We start from the raw sequence: 18,257 nt of genomic DNA, 5'->3' as shown, positions 1-18,257 counted from the left end.
GGAGGCGGAGGTTGTAGTGAGCCAATATTGCACCCCTGCACCCCAACCTAGGTGACAGAGTGAGAACCTGTCAAAAAAAAAAAACCCTGAGACTGGGTAATTTATGGAGGAAAGAGGTTTAATTAACTCACAGTTCTGCATGTCTGGGAAACCTCAGGAAACTTACAATCATGGCAGAAGGGGAAGCAGGCGTATCTTACATAGTAGCAGGCAAGAGAGAGAGTATGTGAAGAGGAACTGTCAAACACCGATAAAACCATCAGTTCTCATGAGAACGCACTCACTATCATGAGAACAGCATGGGGGAAACCACCCTGTAGTGTTTTAAACGTGACCTCACAGTTTTTCGACATGCTTACCCTCATCTATGTCCCCTTTCCTAAAATCTCAGTGAGCTTGTGACTGCTCTGGAAATTTTAATAGTGTAAGAATACAGGCTGTAACAGAACCAAATTAACTGTGGCTGAGAAGAGACTGAAGTTGCTGTCTCTTTCATGTAACAGTTCAGAGGCAGATGGTTCAGAGCAGGTAGGACTTCACAGGCTGCCCAGGGACTCATCCTTCTTCTACTTGTGGCTCCCCATCCTTAGAATCCTACCCTCATATGCATGGTCCAAATTGGCTCTCCAATATATTTTCATCTCAACTAGTGGCAAGGGGGAAAGGAGGAATGTGAGGGTACATTCCCATTTCCTTTAAGGGCATGACTTAGAATGGCACACATCTCTTCCCCTCATACTTCACATTGACTATAACAGTTATATGGTCAAATTTAGCTGCATGGGAGGCCAGGAAATATAGTCTTCATTCTGGATGTAAACACACCCAACTAAAATAAGATGTTCTGTGCTCATAGAATGGAAGACTGGATATTGAAAGATGAAATTTAAAAAAGGGCCCCAGCAGTTGCCAGGACACTGCTTCACACCACCTAGAGAAAATCAGACTGCAGAGAGAATAAATGATGGAGAATGAGAGAAACCAGGGGCAAGAGAGTTCCTAGATTCAGTTTTCCCTGAAGCCTAGCAGGATAAGGCTTGCCTCACATTCATCCTGTGGTCTCTCTCGTGGCTCTGAATTGGGTATCGGTTCAAAACATAGACCTGCCTTTTGAGACAGTGGCCATCCCAATCCATGTATATAAGCTTTGTTTATATACATGGGGCTCCCCAAGAATCTCACATTTGCACCACTTCTTCCTCAGTGCTTTCAGAAAACACAGGAAAGCATGTAGCTATCAGTTCAGCCACCAGACCTGAGATGAATTGGACCTGAGGACAAGGGGCACTTATTAATCATTTACCTGATTTTTTTTAATAACTGGGAGAGTTCCTTTCTAAATTAGTTTAGATTCTGTTTATATATAGCCTAGTTATTAATTAACAACTCTGTTAAGTATTTAAGTTCTTTGGGATCACCCTTTAGCAAACCAGAACTAAAAACAGAAAGTGAATGACTCTAAGAGGTGGAACTGGGAGAAACAGCAGGAGATTCTGACTTTCATTTAATATCATTCTGAACTGATTAAATTTATTTTTACTCTCTTTGTGTAACAGGAGACAAGGAATCATTTCAGTCTGAAGTCATAAGCATCCCTGAAGACAAGGGGAAGTGACTCCTTCCCTGAAGCTCTAAAACCTGAAAAATGGGGGTTGGATTTCCTTGCATTTATCCTGTTTGTGGTTTACTCAGCTTCCCGAGTATATAGGTGTATGCCTTTCACCACATTTGAGAAGTTTTCAGCCATTATTTCTTGAGATATTTTCTTCTGCTCCATTCTGTTTCTCCTGTTTTTCTCAGATCCTGATAACACAAACATTAGATATTTTGGAATTGTCTCCACAGGTGCCTGAAGTTCTGTTCAGTTTCCCCCAGTCCTTTTTCTCTGTTAGTCAGATTGGATAATTTCTATTTTTCTATCTTTGAGATCACTGGCGTGTTTCCCTGCAATCTCCATTCTGCTATTGTACCACCCATCTGTTGGGAGCTGAAAAGGCCAAAGGGATCTTGACCAACTCAGCATTCCACTGGAGGCTATATGATCAAATAGCCAACTGTTTATCATGAATGCAGGATGTGGACAAACTAACAACTGCGCCTGCCACCAGGAGGTTTGCTGAGGGCAATCACCTCCTGGCACTGTGCTCATTGGGGTTATCTACTGGGACATCTAGAGCCTATTGTTTGAAGACTGCAGTCTTGCAAGCCTGCTGTAAATCAAACTGCTAACAGACAATCACCCCCCACTTCTCGCTGTCTCTTTTGCCTAATAAATGCAAAGGGCTCTAAAGCTCAGGCCCCTTGTTTACTAGAAGCAAGGAGCCCCCTGACCCCTTCTTTCAAATATACTCTCTTGTCTTTGTCTTTTATTCCCACGTTTGCCCCCTTTGTTCAGTCCCGCAAGGTCTATGCAGGTGATAAATTGCGACCCAGAACAGGGACTCCAAGGATGTCAGATAAGTGGCATCCGAACACAGATACTTTGGGGATGTGAACAAAGAAGGTCTGCTGGAGCAGAGGAACTGAAATTGACAAGATGAATGGGGACCCCAGGATGAGTCTGCCAGCAACGGATATAAGGTCAGTGCCCTAAAGAAGTACTGGGAATGATATAAGGTCGGTGCTCTAAAGAAGTGCTGGGAATGGGAAGTTTTCTGAATCAGGGTAATATGAAGCAGAATTTATCTATTGAAGAAAAACTTTATGTGCAGTTGCTTCAAGTTCTGTTGAGACAGTCTGGAGCTCAGGTTAATTCGTAGTCACTAACTAACCTCCTACAGAAGCCACAAAATGTTATTACACATAACCCATGGTTTCCACAGGCAGGCACTCTTGACATGGACAATTGGGATAGACCAGGAGAAGGATTAAAACAGGCTCATCAAAAAGGTCTTAAAGTTTATTCTTCTGTTTTCTCCACTTGGAGTCTAATTCGTACTGTTCTTCCACCATTATCTCATTATTATTCTGCTGGACAGCAGGCTGAGTCTAAAAATCTGAAAGAATCTGTTGTCCCACCCACAGCTCCAGTTGAAAATAAAAAACAGGAGAGGGAGGATAAAAATTGGCCTATACCGCCCCCTCCAGTTGCAGAAATGTCTGTACCGCCTCCTTTGGTAGCAGAAATAGAGACCCCAATACAAAGAATTTTATGCTCTGCTGCCATAGCTGGAGAGCCCCAAGGACCTTGCACTTTTCCTATTTCTGTAAGGCCTGATCCAAATAATCCACAGCAGTTTATTCATGAACACACCCCACTAGAGTTTAAGTTGTTGAAGGAATTAAAAATGAGTGTGGTTAATAATGGGGTATAGAGCCCATTCACTTTAGGATTGCCAGAATCTGCATTTGGTGGTATGTGTCTTCTACCCTTTGATGTAAAACACTTGGCTCAAACTTGCTTGTCTACTAGTGCATATCTGATGTGGAATTTAAATTGGCAAGAACTGTGTGCAGACCAGGCTAGATAGAACCATGTTGCTGGACACGGAGACGTTACAGAGGATATGCTATTGGGTAATGGCCCTTATACAGACCTGGAACGTCAAATGGCACTCCCAGATGCTGCTTATCAGCAGAGTGCACAGGCTGCTAAACGCACCTGGGCCACGATTCCTGAAGAGGGAGTCCCAGTACAATCCTTTCTACATATCATGCAAGGGTCACAGGAACCCTATGTGCAATTTCTTGCAAGATTACAAGAGGCAGTGAAGCGTCAAATTCCTCATGCCATTGCCACACAAATGCTAACCTTAACTTTAGCTTTTGAGAACACAAATGCACATTGTAAACGTGCACTGGCACCTGTGAAGTGTACAGAAAACTTGGGAAATTTTCTCAGAGCTTGTCAGGATGTAGGAACCGAACTTCATCGCTCTTCAATGTTAGCACAAGCAATGGCTAATCTAGTAGTTGGCAAATCTAAAAGGAGCCAAGGATTAAGCCCTAAAGTAGGAAAATGTTATAATTGTGGAAAAACTGGACATTTTAAAAAGGAGTGCCGCCAGATCTCAGAACAGAAAGGATCTTATAATGCAGTCCCCCCCATAGTGGAAAAAATGCCAGGACTCTGTCCTCGCTGTAACAAAGGAAATCGCTGGGCTAATCAGTGCCGCTCAAGATTTCATCAGAATGGCAACCCCCACTGTCGGGAAATGAGAAGGGGGCCTGGACCTGGGTCCCTCAAACAATGAGGGCATTCCCAGTTTGGACCACAACCCCATTTCAGGGGTGGGTCCCAGGAGAAACATTGATTCCCTCACTCCAGGAACACCAGGAAGTGCAGGATTAGATCTCCCAGTTAGAGAACAGGTAATGTTAGCTGGTGGAGACAAATCTATCAAAATTCCCACTGGCATGTGGGGACCTTTACCAGACAGATACATGGGACTAATTTTAGGCACAAGCCACCTTAACTTGCAAAGCATCACTGTAGTCCCAGGAGTTGTTGACTCCGATTATGAAGGAGAAATTCAAGTAGTTTCAATGTCACAAGATCTTCGGGTTTTTGCACTGGGAGAATATATAGTGCAATTATTGCTTATTCACAGGAAATTATACCCTTCTCCACGAAAGGAGAAACAAGGAAATAAAGGGTTTGGGAGCACAACTACATGAGAAATCTATTTATCACAACCTATAGCCTCTAATAGACCCACCTGTGTAGTACAAATTAAAGGAAAGAAATTTTATGGGCTTATGGACACTGGAGCAGATGTGTCAGTAATATCCAGTAAGGACTGGCCCCCAGCATGGCCTCTCCGACTAACCTCCACATCCCTAGTGGGAATAGGAGCAGCTAAAAGTGTTCAACAGAGTGCTGAGATTTTTATCTTGTCTTGGTCTGGATGGACAATCGTGTACTTTTCAGCCTTACATTGAAAATATAGCTATCAATTTATGGGATGGAGACTTACTTACAGCATGGGATATGAGACTTACAAATGAAAACTTTGATAAGCCACAATTTAAAATGTTGAAGGATATGGGATATCAGAGTGGGAAAGGTTTAGGGAAATTCCTACAAGGGAACCCTAACCTGATACCAGTAACTAGAAAGACAGGTTAAACCCTGCAGGGAGATTCTTCATTAAATTCCCCACGGCAGTTAACCAAAGAGGCAGAAGTTGAGCTCAGCAACCGCGTGCCTCCTGGCCACAGCTGCAGAAACCTTTGCTTTCATCATCCCTCAGACAACATTTTGCAGTTTTATAAAGTCCATTCTTTCTTTCTTCCTGTGATTACTCATCACAAGCTTCTTCCAGGTGGCCAGACTTATTTTACTGATGGCTCTTCCAAAGGTCGTGCAGCTATTTATGGACCTAAACATACTCAAACAATAATGACCTCTGGGGTTTCAGCTCAACACTCAGAGTTGATTGCAGTCATTCAGGTTTTACAGCTCACAGCTGCAGATCCTATCAACATTGTCTTTGATTCAGCTTATGTTGTAAATGTAGCCAGTCGCATAGAAACTGCTACAATTAAAAGTACACTGGACCCAGAACTGCTTAATTTGTTTCACTTATTCTCATATGCTGCAAGCTACATGCCAAACCGGTGAGACAGCTGGTCATGTACAGCCACATTGTCTGTCATCATTTGCTCATGTGGGGATTCCTAAACAATTAAAAACTGACAATGGACCTGCTTATACTAGTCATGCTTTTCAAAATTTGTTATACCTTTGGGCTATAACCCATAAGGAATTCCTTACAACCCTCCAGGACAAGGCATTATAGAGCAGGCACATCAAACATTACAATGTATGTTGAATAAACAAAAAGGGGGAGTAGGAGACCAGTTACCACCTCAAACAAAATTACATTTAGCTTTATTTACTTTAAGTTTTTTGACTCCTGGTATGGATGATAAGACTCCAGCAGAAAGACATTGACAAGTGTTAGAGGAAAAGAGGAAAGTTTATCCAAAAGTGTTATAGAAATCCCCAGAAGAAGGACGATGGAAAGGTCTGGTGGATTTACTGACATGGGGAAGAGGGTATGCTTGTGTTTTTACAGGAGGTGGACAAACCGCGTGGGTGCCCTCAAGGTGTGTGTGGCCATGGAACGGGAGACTGGAGGAACCCAGGGTGGCCAATCATGCGCCTGGTCTCTCCGGTACAGGCCATGAGCCAGCTGAGCCTGACTGCGAAGATGGAGAGAAGGCCGACTGGAGTCACAACACAGTCTTAATGTTACATTTGTAGAGAATATCATCACTCAATTTATGGTTTGTGTTTTTAATCCTTATGTGTTTCTGGCACCTAAGAAGGACCAGCTCCAGGTAAACAATACCCAATTGACCTGTAAATCCTGTCAGTTATATCACTGCATTAATCATAGCACATTACAAACACATAATACCCCTACTTTGATAATTTTGGGTTGCATCCCTGGACGATGGATTCCTGTTAATCTGTCTGAGCCTTGGGCTGCCACCCCTGCTTTACATTTCATGAAACATCTAACTCAACTTACTCATCGTGTCTGTAGAGCCTTAGGCATGATAATTTTTGCTGTTGTTTCCTTAGTCACACTAATAACTTCTGTTGTGATGTCCTCTGTAGCTTTGCGTAATTCTATTCAAATGACTCAGTACATGGAGAACTGGACACAGCCAACCAAGCGTGGCTACTTCAGAATAAAATTAACACTGAGTTACAAACTGAAGTGACAATGTTGAAATCCCCATGGTTAGGGGAACAAGCACAAAGTTTACAATTGCAGCAGCAGTTGTGCTGTCATTTTAATCACACTCATATTTGTGTAACCAACTTAGAATATAAGCAAAGTGAGTATCCCTGGTACCTTGTGAAAGCCCATTTGCAGGGAGATTTCACATCCAACATCACCTTTGATATTGGTGAATTACAAAACAAAATTATTGATTTAAATAAGTAAACTGAAGAGTTTCAGCCTTCTTTAGAAACCTGGACAGAATTCAAGCAAGGCCTGGAGAGCCTCAGCCCTTGGGCCTATCTAAAGCACCACATTTACATCTTATATGTAGTTCTTGGAATAACGTTGTTTTGTCTCTGTTTTCTGTTCATAGTCTGTAAAATCAGATGGACTGCCAATTGGAAAATGAGAGCTGCCCAGCCTGGCCTCACATTCTTTCAATTAATTCATAAACAGACAGGGGAAATGCTGGGAGCTGAAAAGGCCAAAGGGATCATGACCAACTCAGCAATCCACTGGAGGCTATATGATCAAACAGCAAACTGTTTATCTTGAATGCAGGATGTGGGCAAACTCACAACTGCACCTGCTGCCAGGAGGTTTGCTAAGGGCAATCACTCCCTGGTGCCATGCTCGTTGAGGTTATCTACTGGGACATCTAGAGCCTATCATTTGAAGAATGCAGTCTTTCAAGCCTGCTGTAAATCAAACTGCCAACCAACAATCACCATCCCCCCTTCTCACTATCTCTTTTGCCCAATAAATGCAAAAGGCTCTAAAGCTCAGGGCCCTTGTTCACTAGAAGCAAGGAGCCCCCTGACCCGTTCTTTCAAATATACTCTTTGTCTTTTATTCCCATGTTTGCCCCCTTCGTTCAGTCCCCAAGGTCCATGCAGGTTACACGCCCATCCAGGAATTTGTTGTTGTTGTTCTCATTTTATTTTTTAGTTCTAACATTTCCACTGTGTTCTTCCTTATATGTTCTATTTTACTTGCTTAAACTTTCCATCTTGGCTGAGTGCGGTGGCTCACACCTGTAATCCCTGCACTTTGGGAGGATGAGGCAGGCAGATTCCTTGAGGCCAAGAGTTTGAGACCAGCCTGGCCAACATGGTGAAACCCCATCTCTACTAAAAAATACAAAAATTATCTGGGTGTGGTGGCACTTTCCTGTAATCCCAGCTACTCAGGAGGCTGAGGCAGGAGAATTGCTTGAACCTGGGAGGTGGAGGTCACAGTGAGCCAAGATCTTGCCACTGCACTGGGCGACAGAGCAAGACTCTGTCTCAAAAAATAAATACATAAAAATGAAAAATGAATTTTCTATCATTTTATTTATTTCCAGATTATTTCTACACAGTGCAGAGGCACTGTGACCCGAGAGAACACTGTTACATGGTCTAGGACACAGGGAGGCAGATGTGACAAATCTTTCTCTGGTCTGTGTGTGTGTGCTCCTATATTAGTCCATTCTCACACTGCTCTAAAGAATACCTGAGGCTGGGCACGATGGCTCATGCCTGTAATCCCAGCACTTTGGGAGGCTGAGGTGGATGGATCACTTGAAGCCAGGAGTTCAAGACCAGCCCGGCCAACATGGTGAAACCTGTTTCACAAGAGAGTTCCTGGATTCAATTTTCCCTGAATCCAGGGAAAGTTTTCAGCCATTATTTTTTCAGATATTGTTTGAACATTTTAAAATGTTTACTTGTTTAAAAATTTGTGTAATAGCCACATTAAAGACTTTGCCAGACAACTCCAAGAGCTGTGTCATTTCAGCATTAACATCTGTTGATTGTCTTTTCCTGTGTGAGCTGAGACTTTAATGTTTTTTTCACAAGTCAAGTAATGTTGGATTATATCATAGACATTTTGAATTTCATAATATTCTGAACCTTTTAAAAAAATCCTATCGAGAATGTTGGTGTTTTTGTTTTAACAGACAATTGACCATATTGGACTTAGGCTGTGAGCTCCAACCAGCCTTCTGTGGGTAGTGATTTCAGTGTCAGTTCTGTTTTCAAAGGTTTTCCACTGTCATTTGGACCGTTCTTATATGTGTACCACTCAGTGGTCTATCTAGGACGTGGGCAGTGATATATCCTTTAGTTAAGTTCTGAAAGTCTGTGTGAGTTGTTTAGTATTTAATTCACACATGCAAAACAGAGGGATGAGCCCAGAAGTTCATAGCAACTTTATTCGGTTACTTTCCCAAGCTCTTCCTTCTCTTCCTAATACTTTTTTTTTTTTTTTTTTTTTTTTTTTTTTTTTTTTTAATTCTGGGAGGCTCCTCTTTTCGGTTCTCTAATCAGAAGTATGAGGCCTATTTATCCTGTTAGGCCAGCCACTTCCTATGTCTATACCTGTGTTTGGGACCAAGCAGTGAGTGAACACAGAGAGAAAAAGCAAGAGAAGTCTGTCCTACCCTCTTAGGACAATAGCTCCTCTGATTGTAGAGGAAGGTTCTTATCTGTCAGTTTTAGGCTTCGTAGGCCATCATTGCTGTTGCTGCCACCATCACAAGGGCTTCTTGGGGGATAGGGTACAAATGAATTGAAAAAAGAAAAATAAAGGGAAATGTCCTTCATTCTGGGCATTTGGAGGCCTTTTTCTGCTCCTTAAACCAGAGTTAGAGGACTTTTCCTGGAGATTTCTCTGTCTGCGCTGGTATACGTTTCCAGGTTTCAAGCTGCACTGAGTCCAGCCTGGGAAATATTGGAGGAAAAAAATAGTAAACTAACTGCTGGCCTCATGGTGCTTCACCTTCTTGTTTTATCCCTAAATCCATCTGTTACTATTAATTTTTCAAAGTTCTTAAATAGTAACTCCTTGCATTTTGTCCAGGTTTTATAGCTGCATTCACTGGGAGAAGTGGGGCACAGTGCACTTACTCCATCTCACCTGAACCAAGCTCTGTTCTCTTTAATTTTTAAAAAAGAACTCTTTCCAGAGACAGAGAAAGACAATGATAAAACAAGTTAAAATGTTAATAGTTGGGGAGTCTAAGTGGTGGCTAAAATGGGAAGTCTTCATACTATGTTTTAGAGCATTTTTTGTAAGACTGAAGTTATTTGAAAAAAAAAATTTTAACTATGGGAGAACAAATATGGATGTATAGAAACCCCTCATAAGAATAATAAAAAATAAAACAACAAAATAGCTTTTTTTTCTTTTACTTTTTTTTTTTTTTTTTGAGACGAAGTCTTGCTCTGCCACCAGGCTGGAGTGCAGTGGCCGGATCTCGGCTCACTGAAACCGCTACTTCCCGGGTTCAAGCAACTCTCCTGCCTCAGCCTCCCGAGTAGCTGGGACTACAGGCACGTGCCACCACGCCCAGGTAATTTTTGTATTTTTTGTAGAGATGGGGTTTCACCATGTTGGTCAGGCTGGTCTCGATCTTGTGACCTCATGATCTGCCTGCCTCAGCCTCCCAAAGTGCTGGGATTACAGGCATGAGCCACCGCGCCCGGCCCCAATAGCTTTTCATTTAAAACAATCTCTCTGTTGGGGTGAGCATTAAAGCAACTCAAGCTGTTGCTTGCCTCCCAACCCTGCTTCCCAAGATGGCATATGGGGATAGGTGAAGGCTTCAGATCCTCTTGGAGTTGGGGGTGAGGGTGCTGCCTGGGCTGCTCATGTGTGGACCAGGAAGAGGTGATCATTCTGATATTCCTAAGGACATCTGTGGCAAAAGATGATTCTGGTTATCTATTGTTTCGAAAAACAACAGCAATCATTTTGCTCATAGGTTTTCAATTTGAGCAGGCTTGGTGGGTAAGTCTAGTCTGTATGTTGCCTGGATGGCTGAAAGGCTGAGGGTGACTTGACAGCTGGAGGCTGAAATCATCTGAATGTTCACTCACTCACATGTGAGGACTTGTTGCTGGGATCTCAGCTGGGTCTATCAGTTAATGGCTTAGTAAGTTCCTGCTGCTATAACAAAACACCTTAGACTGGGTGGCTTAAACAACACACATTTATTTCTCACAGTTCTGGAGGCTGGGAAGTCCAAGATTCAGGTGCTGGCAGATTTCAGTTCTTGGAGAGGGCTCTCTTCCTGGCTTGTGGACAGTTGCCTTCTCAGGGTATCCTCACATGGTAGAGAGAGAAAGCTCTGGTGTCTCTTCATCTTCTTATGTGGGCATTAAACCCATCATGGGGACTTCACCCTCATGACCTCATCTAAACCTAATTACTTCCAAGGCCCCATCCCCTAATACCATCACATTGAGAGTTAGAGCTTCAACATACAAATTTGGGAGGTGGGGTGGGAGAGTACATGGACATTAGGTCTATAACAACCAGAATACCTATATGTGGCTTCTCTATGTAGCTGTTTGGCTTCCTTAGAGCATGGTGGCTGGGTTCCAGTAGGGAGTGTCCCAAGAGAAACAAATGGAAGCTATATCACATTTCAATGACCTCATCTTGGAAGTCATATAGCATCACTTCCTTCACAGTCAATCACTCTTCTCCTCCTCCTGGATTAAAGGAAAGGGAATTTAGATCCCATTTTTTAATGGCAGAAGTGTCAGTTGCATCATTAAGAGGAGCATGTGAAATGTGAGATCTTGTCATGGCCATTTCTGGAACATGCAATTTGCCAGAAAGAGCATAGTGATTATTAAAACACTAAAATACCTCCCAATCAGTTACTACATAGCAGAGCCCCGAGCCCCTCAATGTCATTGCCCTTCTCCCTACTCTCCCCTGGGACACCCCCTTCTCAGGCCTGCCCAGGATCTATTGTCTGAAGAGTTGATAACCTGGCATAGTCAGGACCTCTGGGAACTTGCTCCAGGCTAGGGCCAAAGTCTTGTGATAGGAATTGCCTTGCTAGCTGTTAAATCTTTTGAGTATCATCTCTGGCAATGAGGCATCCTCATTGGCAGTGTCCCCAGCCTGACCTAGGAGTCTGGGGGAGCCTTGCTTGCTTCACCTAAGATGTGGGACTTTACCTTCCATTGTGACTTCCCTTCCCTGGTGCTTTTGACCTTCCCTTTATCCTATATAACCTTACCCTCTCCAGGATTTGTACCATCAGTGGGAAGCCAGGCCACACAGACTTCTACCTACTTTGCCCTGTCCCTTTGTGACTTCACCCTTCTCCCATGGCAGGATCTTTTCCATTAAGTAGCATTCTCATGCCCGTTTCTTTATGACCATGATAACAGCAGGAAGAGAGACTGGCAGCTCCCTGCGGGAGAATTTCAAAAATATTATTCCTGTTATATGGGCAAGGTGGGAAGAGGTGAATTGAAAGAAACCAGCAAGGCTCAGGTGACTGACATGAGAACATGCTGATTAGAGAAGCAAGGGAAAGAGGGAGAGCATGGAGTGGGGGCAGCCACAGGACAGGAGGTACTAGAAAGAAAGCAACATGGAAAGAAGATTTGTATAATGATTTGCCATGTCTTCTGAAAGTATATCCCATGAGAGTATTACCATGAGATACCCGGGAAATACTTAAGCTATTTTTCAGTTATTTTGGGTCTTAGTTTTATTGATTGTAGTTATGACTCGCATTTCTCTAATGACTAGTAATGACCAGTAATGTTAAGCACATCTTTTCTTTATTGGCCATTTGCCTATCTTTTTTGGAGAAATGCCTATTTAAATCCTTTGCCTATTTTCAAAGGCAAAGGTTGTCTTTTTTTTTTTGTTTTTTTTACTATTGAATTATGCATTCTTTGTATATTTTGGATACAAGACCCTTACCAGATATATGATTTGTAACTATTTTCTCCCATTTTGTGGGTTGTGTTTTCATCTTTCTTTCTTTTTTTGCAATGGAATCTTGCTCTGTCACCAGGTATGAGTGCAGTAGCGCGATCTCGGCTGACAGCAATCTCCACTTCCCAGGTTCAAGCGCTTTTCCTGCCTCAGCCTCCTGAGTAGCTGGGACTACAGGCATGCGCCACCACGCCCAGCTAATTTTTGCATTTTTAGTAGAGATGCGATTTCACTATGTTGGCCAGGATGGTCTCCATCTCTTGACCTCGTGATCCACCCACCTTGGCCTCCCAAAGTGCTGGGATTACAGGCATGAGCCACTGCGCCTGGCCCTGTGTTTTCATTTTCTTGATGGTGTTCTCTGATGCACCAAAGTTTTACATTTTGATGTAATATAATTTATTTCTTTTTTCTTTTATGACTTGTGCATTTGCTGTCATATCTAAAAAGCCATTGCAGAACCCAAGATCACAAAGATTTACTCTTATATTTTCTTCTATGAGTTTCACAGTTTTAACTCTTAAGTTTGGGGTCTATGATCTATTTTGAGTTAATTTCTGGGTCTGGTGTGAGGAAGATCTCCACAATAATTACTTTGTATGTGCATAATTTTCTTTGCACCAGCGTAAACTCATACTAACTTGTTATAACAATTCTGGCCAGGATCTAGTTTGAGGCATTAGAAGGATGAGATGTCAATTTCAAAAGAGCCTCTAACAAAGCAACATGAATTCTGCTAAAACTGAAGAAAGAACAAACATGAAATTTGTGGGGAAGCTTGGGTGGAAAATGGGGAAATCATTGATGTCTTACAAAAAGTTTCTAAGGACAATGCCCACCAAAGTCAGAAGTTTACAAATAGGTAACTTGTTTCAGGAAGGGACAAGACTATGTTGAAGACGAGGCTCACAACAGCAGACCATTCACATCCATTTGTGGGGAAAAAAATGAGTCTTGTTTGTGCCTTGATTGATGAGGACCAACGATTAACAGCAGAAACAATACCCAACACCGGTGGACATCTCAATTGGTTCAGCTTACACAATTCTGCCAAAATACTAAAGTTGAAGTACTTGGACAAAATACAAAAGTTGAGCAAAGTTTCCACTTAATGGGTGCCCAAATCCTTACACCCAGATCAGCTGCAGACAAGAGCAGAGCTTTCAGAGGGAATTTTAAACAAGATCCTGAAGGATTTTTTTTTTTTTTCAAATAATTGTACTAGGAGATAAAACATGGCTTTACCAGTATGATCCAGAAGGCAAAGCATAATTAAACCAATAGCTACCAAGAGGTGGAAGTGATCCAGTCACAGCAAAGGTTTGTTTGCTTTCTGGACGGCCAATGAATGATAACATCTGCTTATTACGAGAGTGTTTTGAGAAAATTACTCAAAGCTTTACGAGAAAAAACTAGGGAAAGCTTCACCAGAGTGTCCTTCTCCACCATGATGATGCTCCTGCTCATTTCTGTCATCAAACAAGGGCAATTTTATGAGAATTTTGATGGGAAATCATAAGACATACACGTTACAGTCCTGATTTGGCTCCTTCTGACTTCTTTTTATTTACTAATCTTAAAAAAATCTGTAAAGGGCACCAATTTTTCTTCAGTTAATAATATAAAAAAGACTGCGTTGACATGGTTAAATTCCCAGGACCCTCAGAGTTCTTTAGGGATGGACTAAATGGCTGCTATCTTCACTTATAAAAGTGTCTTGATTTCACTGGAGCTTTTGGTGAGAAATTAAGTCTACACTTCGTATTTTTAGCTTTTCATTCCATTTTCCATGAACTTTTTGAAGTACCCTCATGTTAAGTATCTACAGTAGCCAAAATCATAGAGACAGAAAGCAGAATGCTGGTTGCCAGGGGCAAGAGGGAAAGGGAATAGGGAGTCATTTGATGGGTACATAATTTCAGTTTTGTAAGATGAAAAAAGTTGTGGAGGTAGATGATGGTGATGGTTGTGTCACAATATGGCTGTATTTAATGTCACTGAACTGTATATTTTAAAATGGCTAACGTAGCAAACTTTATGTGTATTTTACCACAGTGAAAAAAGAAGGAAGGGGAATTCAGATACGAAATTGACCATCTCAGAAAATACAGTGTCACTTTCACAACCCAATTGGAGAAATTATGTTTCTGTGGTCTCTACGGAGCTATTGTGCTGACTCAGCTACACTGCCCACTGCATACAAGGTTTGGGCAAAACACCTGCTGGGTGAAGCTTTGCCAATATAGAAATGCATAAGTAACAGGGAAGGCTGATCACCTCCAAACTCTTGGCCCAGTGCTGAGCCAAGAGCTCCACATCTGGGCCTTCTTTCCACTGTGGCAACTGAGCCTCCCGTTGCTACTACCATGCAGCTTGGTAATACTCAATTTGGCATAAGCAATAGCAAAGGTGTGCTTCTAAGCTAAAACACCTACAGCCTCAAAAGCACAATGTGCATTCTGAAAGGGGCCTCTGCAAATCCGAAGTATGGAAACATACCTGAGATGGATGGGGTCTGAGACCCCCAAGGTGGAACTGCCAAAAGTCCCAACCCCCTTCTCCCTTTGAGCTGCTATGGCTCTCTTCTTTTACTCAATGGAGAAAACCTTCTGGATTTGAAGTATCAAATGTATAAATGTCTGACAGTGTCTTGACTGTATATTTTAAAGGTTTATACCTTAAAGGGTTTAAGAATTCTGGTTAAGGGACAGTCTCTAATGGTGACATTTCAGACATTCATCAGTAGATGGAGTTGATACATTTGAGCCTTACCTCAGTCTTAGGAAGCTCCAGGAATCAGAGACATGGTCTCCACTTAAATGCCCAAATCTCCTCCTTAAACAAGCTTCCAATGGGCTACCCAGGTTCTGCTTGAATATCCCCACTGACAGGGAAGCTATTCCCTCCAGGAGTAGAAGTTTTCACCTTTGGATAGTCTGTGTATTGAGTAAAAAGGCCTGTGGGAATGGGGATTAGACCAGCTCTTCTGCTTGTGGGTGGAAGTGAGGACATGAGGCCAACTCTGAAGGTCCTAAATTTGATGGGCAGCAGAGGGGGAGGTGAGATGCATTGCTGTATCATCAGGACGTGACTGGGACTGTCTAGTACTGCACAAAACATAAGTCTTGGGTGAAACTATACCTAGTCAAAACTCTTATAAATTCTATGGTGGACATTTGGTGGCATTTGTCTTTTCCAGTAACAACACTTTGGTTTTCATTTGGGGAAGTACTCATTCTCCACTCTTTGCCATAAAGTTCAAGTGGAACTAACGTAACTCTCAGCTCCAGGAGTGGTCATGTGACTCAAGCCCTTAAATACGGTGATTGATTTAGGAATGGGCATGTCTTAGTCCATGCTGGCTGCTGTAACAAAATACCATACCTTGGGTGATTCATAAACAACAGAAATTTACTTCTCAGAGTTCTGGAGGCTGGGAAGTCCAAGATCAAGGCAGATTTCATGTCTGGTGAGAGCAAGCTTTCTGGCTCATAGATACTGCCTTCTTGCTACATCCTCACATGGTGGAAGGAGTGAGAGGTCTCTCTTGGGCTTCTTTTATAAAAGAACTAATCCTATTCATCAGGACTCTACTCTCATGACCTAATTACCTCCCAAAGTCTCTATCTCTTAATACCATCACCTTGTGGGTTAAAAATTTCAACATATGAATTTGGGGAGTGGGACACAAACATTCCAACTATAACTGCATATGATCCAAACAGAGTGTCCTAGTTACCTCAGGCTGCCATAACAAAATACCATCAACTGTGTGGCTTAAACAACAGAAATTTATTTTTTCACAGTTTTGGAGGGTTGAGTCTGAGATCAGAGTGCCACCATGGCTGGGATCTGCTGAGGGTTCTCTTCCTGCAAAACAGACAACTGTCTTGTTGCTGTATCCTCATACGTGAGAGATAAAGAATGAAGAAGAGCTAGAGTGCACTCTCTTTGCTGTCTCTTCTCTCTAATCCCATCATGAGGGCCCTATCCTCATGATTTCTTTTTTTTTTTTTTTGAGATGGAGTTTCACTCTTGCTGCCTAGGCTGGAGTGCAATAGTGCGATCTTGGCTCTCCGCAACATCTGCCTCCCGGGTTCAAGCGATCCTCTCACCTCAGCCTCCGAGTAGCCGGGACTACAGGCATATGCCACCATGCCCAGCTAATTTTGTATTCTCAGTAGAGATGGGGTCTCTCCATGTTGGTCAGGCTGGTCTCGAACTCCTGACCTCAGGTGATCCTCCCACCTCCACCTCCCAAAGTGCTGGGATCACAGGCGTGAGCCACCACGCCCATCCATGATTTCTAAACTTCATTACCTTCCTGTTGTGCCAAACCTCCACTGACTCCAACGGGGATGGCACCAGGTTCAAGAGGCCAAAGAAGAGACCTAGAGCCAGCAAATGAGACATGAGGTTTTATTTGGGGCTTACATACAGGAGAGAGAGTCCAGTGGTGGTGAGCTGGACAGGAGAACCGCGGTACATACAGTCCAGTGGTGGCAGTCTAGATGGGATAACCACATGGGTCAGTGGTGGTGGCCTGGGCAGAAGAACCACAACTGCTTGTAGAAGACATGCAGTTTATATAGCATTTTCACTTAGCACCCTCCCCCTCACAGTTTCCACCTAGCAACTTCATCTAACCTAAAACAAAAGATCTAGATCTCCTATATGGCCTACATTCCACAGGATGGGCCATATGTTCCTCATAGACCCAGATGTTCCTCATACACAAGGAAGGAATCTCCAAGTTGGCCACTCCCAGATTTCCTAGTTGCGTCTGCCATACAGAGTCATTCTCAGGGTATACTTAAATTATTGCTAGTATGCGCATTTACCATACATTCCGAAAGGCCCTATCTCCAAATACCAGCACATTGGAGGTTAGGGCTTTAGCATATGAATTTAGGGGCGACATAGTTCAGCTCATAGCACAGAGTTAATCCCAAATTCTTGTGGGTGTAGTTACTAAATAAAAGAGAACCCTGATTATAGTAGAGCCAGCAGTGTCAGAATCTAGATGACCCTTAAGCTTTCCACTTTATGGGCCAAAAAGTCTCCTTTTGGCCAGTCTAAATTGAATTTTCTGCCACTTGCAACTAAAAGATTCTTGAGTAATTTGATCCCCAAACTTGTAGATCACTTGATCTCCAAAGGCTGCACTGGCTGGTTAATCGGTTGCTTTGTGTGTGTGTAATGACTGTAGGAGGTTCTTACACTTAAGCCTTCATCAGAATCAGTTGGAGAACTTGGTAGAGTCCAGATTGCTGTGCTTCAACCCCAGTTCCTCATTCTGTAGGTCTAAGGTACAACTTGAGAATTTCTGTTTCTACAAGTTGTGAAATGATGCTGATACTGTTAGTCTGGGAATCCCACTTTGAAAAACGGTGAAATGGAAGCCCTTGATTCCTGAAATGAGGATACCTGGAATCTTTGTGGCCCAAGATTGAGACAAGGGGTAGGATGAAACTTTTCTTTGGTGGGAAAGAACCATTTTGGTATGTCCTGGGAGTCCTCGGGGAGTTTAATCCTTACTCTTAGCTCCCAAAGGGGAGGTATTATAGTTCCAGAAGAGATTTTCTTAGAGATCGTTTAAAGATGTCTGTTGTGTCTCCCTACAAGGCTTTTCTATTGCACTCAGAAAAAATTCAGGTGCCTTACAAGGCATTACATGATCTGGCTTCGCTGGGGTAAGTGGAAGGGATCAGAATCCTTCATTCCCTTGACTCTCCTCTCATGTTCTATGTCAGTAGCTACAGGGCTCATACACACTGGAATTTCCTGCTGGCAGCAAGGAGCATTTTTCAGGCTATGAGATGTAGCAAAATTAATCTTCATAAT

Source organism: Rhinopithecus roxellana, chromosome 13 (genome assembly GCF_007565055.1).
Source record: "Rhinopithecus roxellana isolate Shanxi Qingling chromosome 13, ASM756505v1, whole genome shotgun sequence".
Lineage (NCBI taxonomy): Eukaryota > Metazoa > Chordata > Mammalia > Primates > Cercopithecidae > Rhinopithecus > Rhinopithecus roxellana.
The sequence above is the reverse complement of the archived record's forward strand: the minus strand, read 5'-3'. Positions refer to the sequence as shown.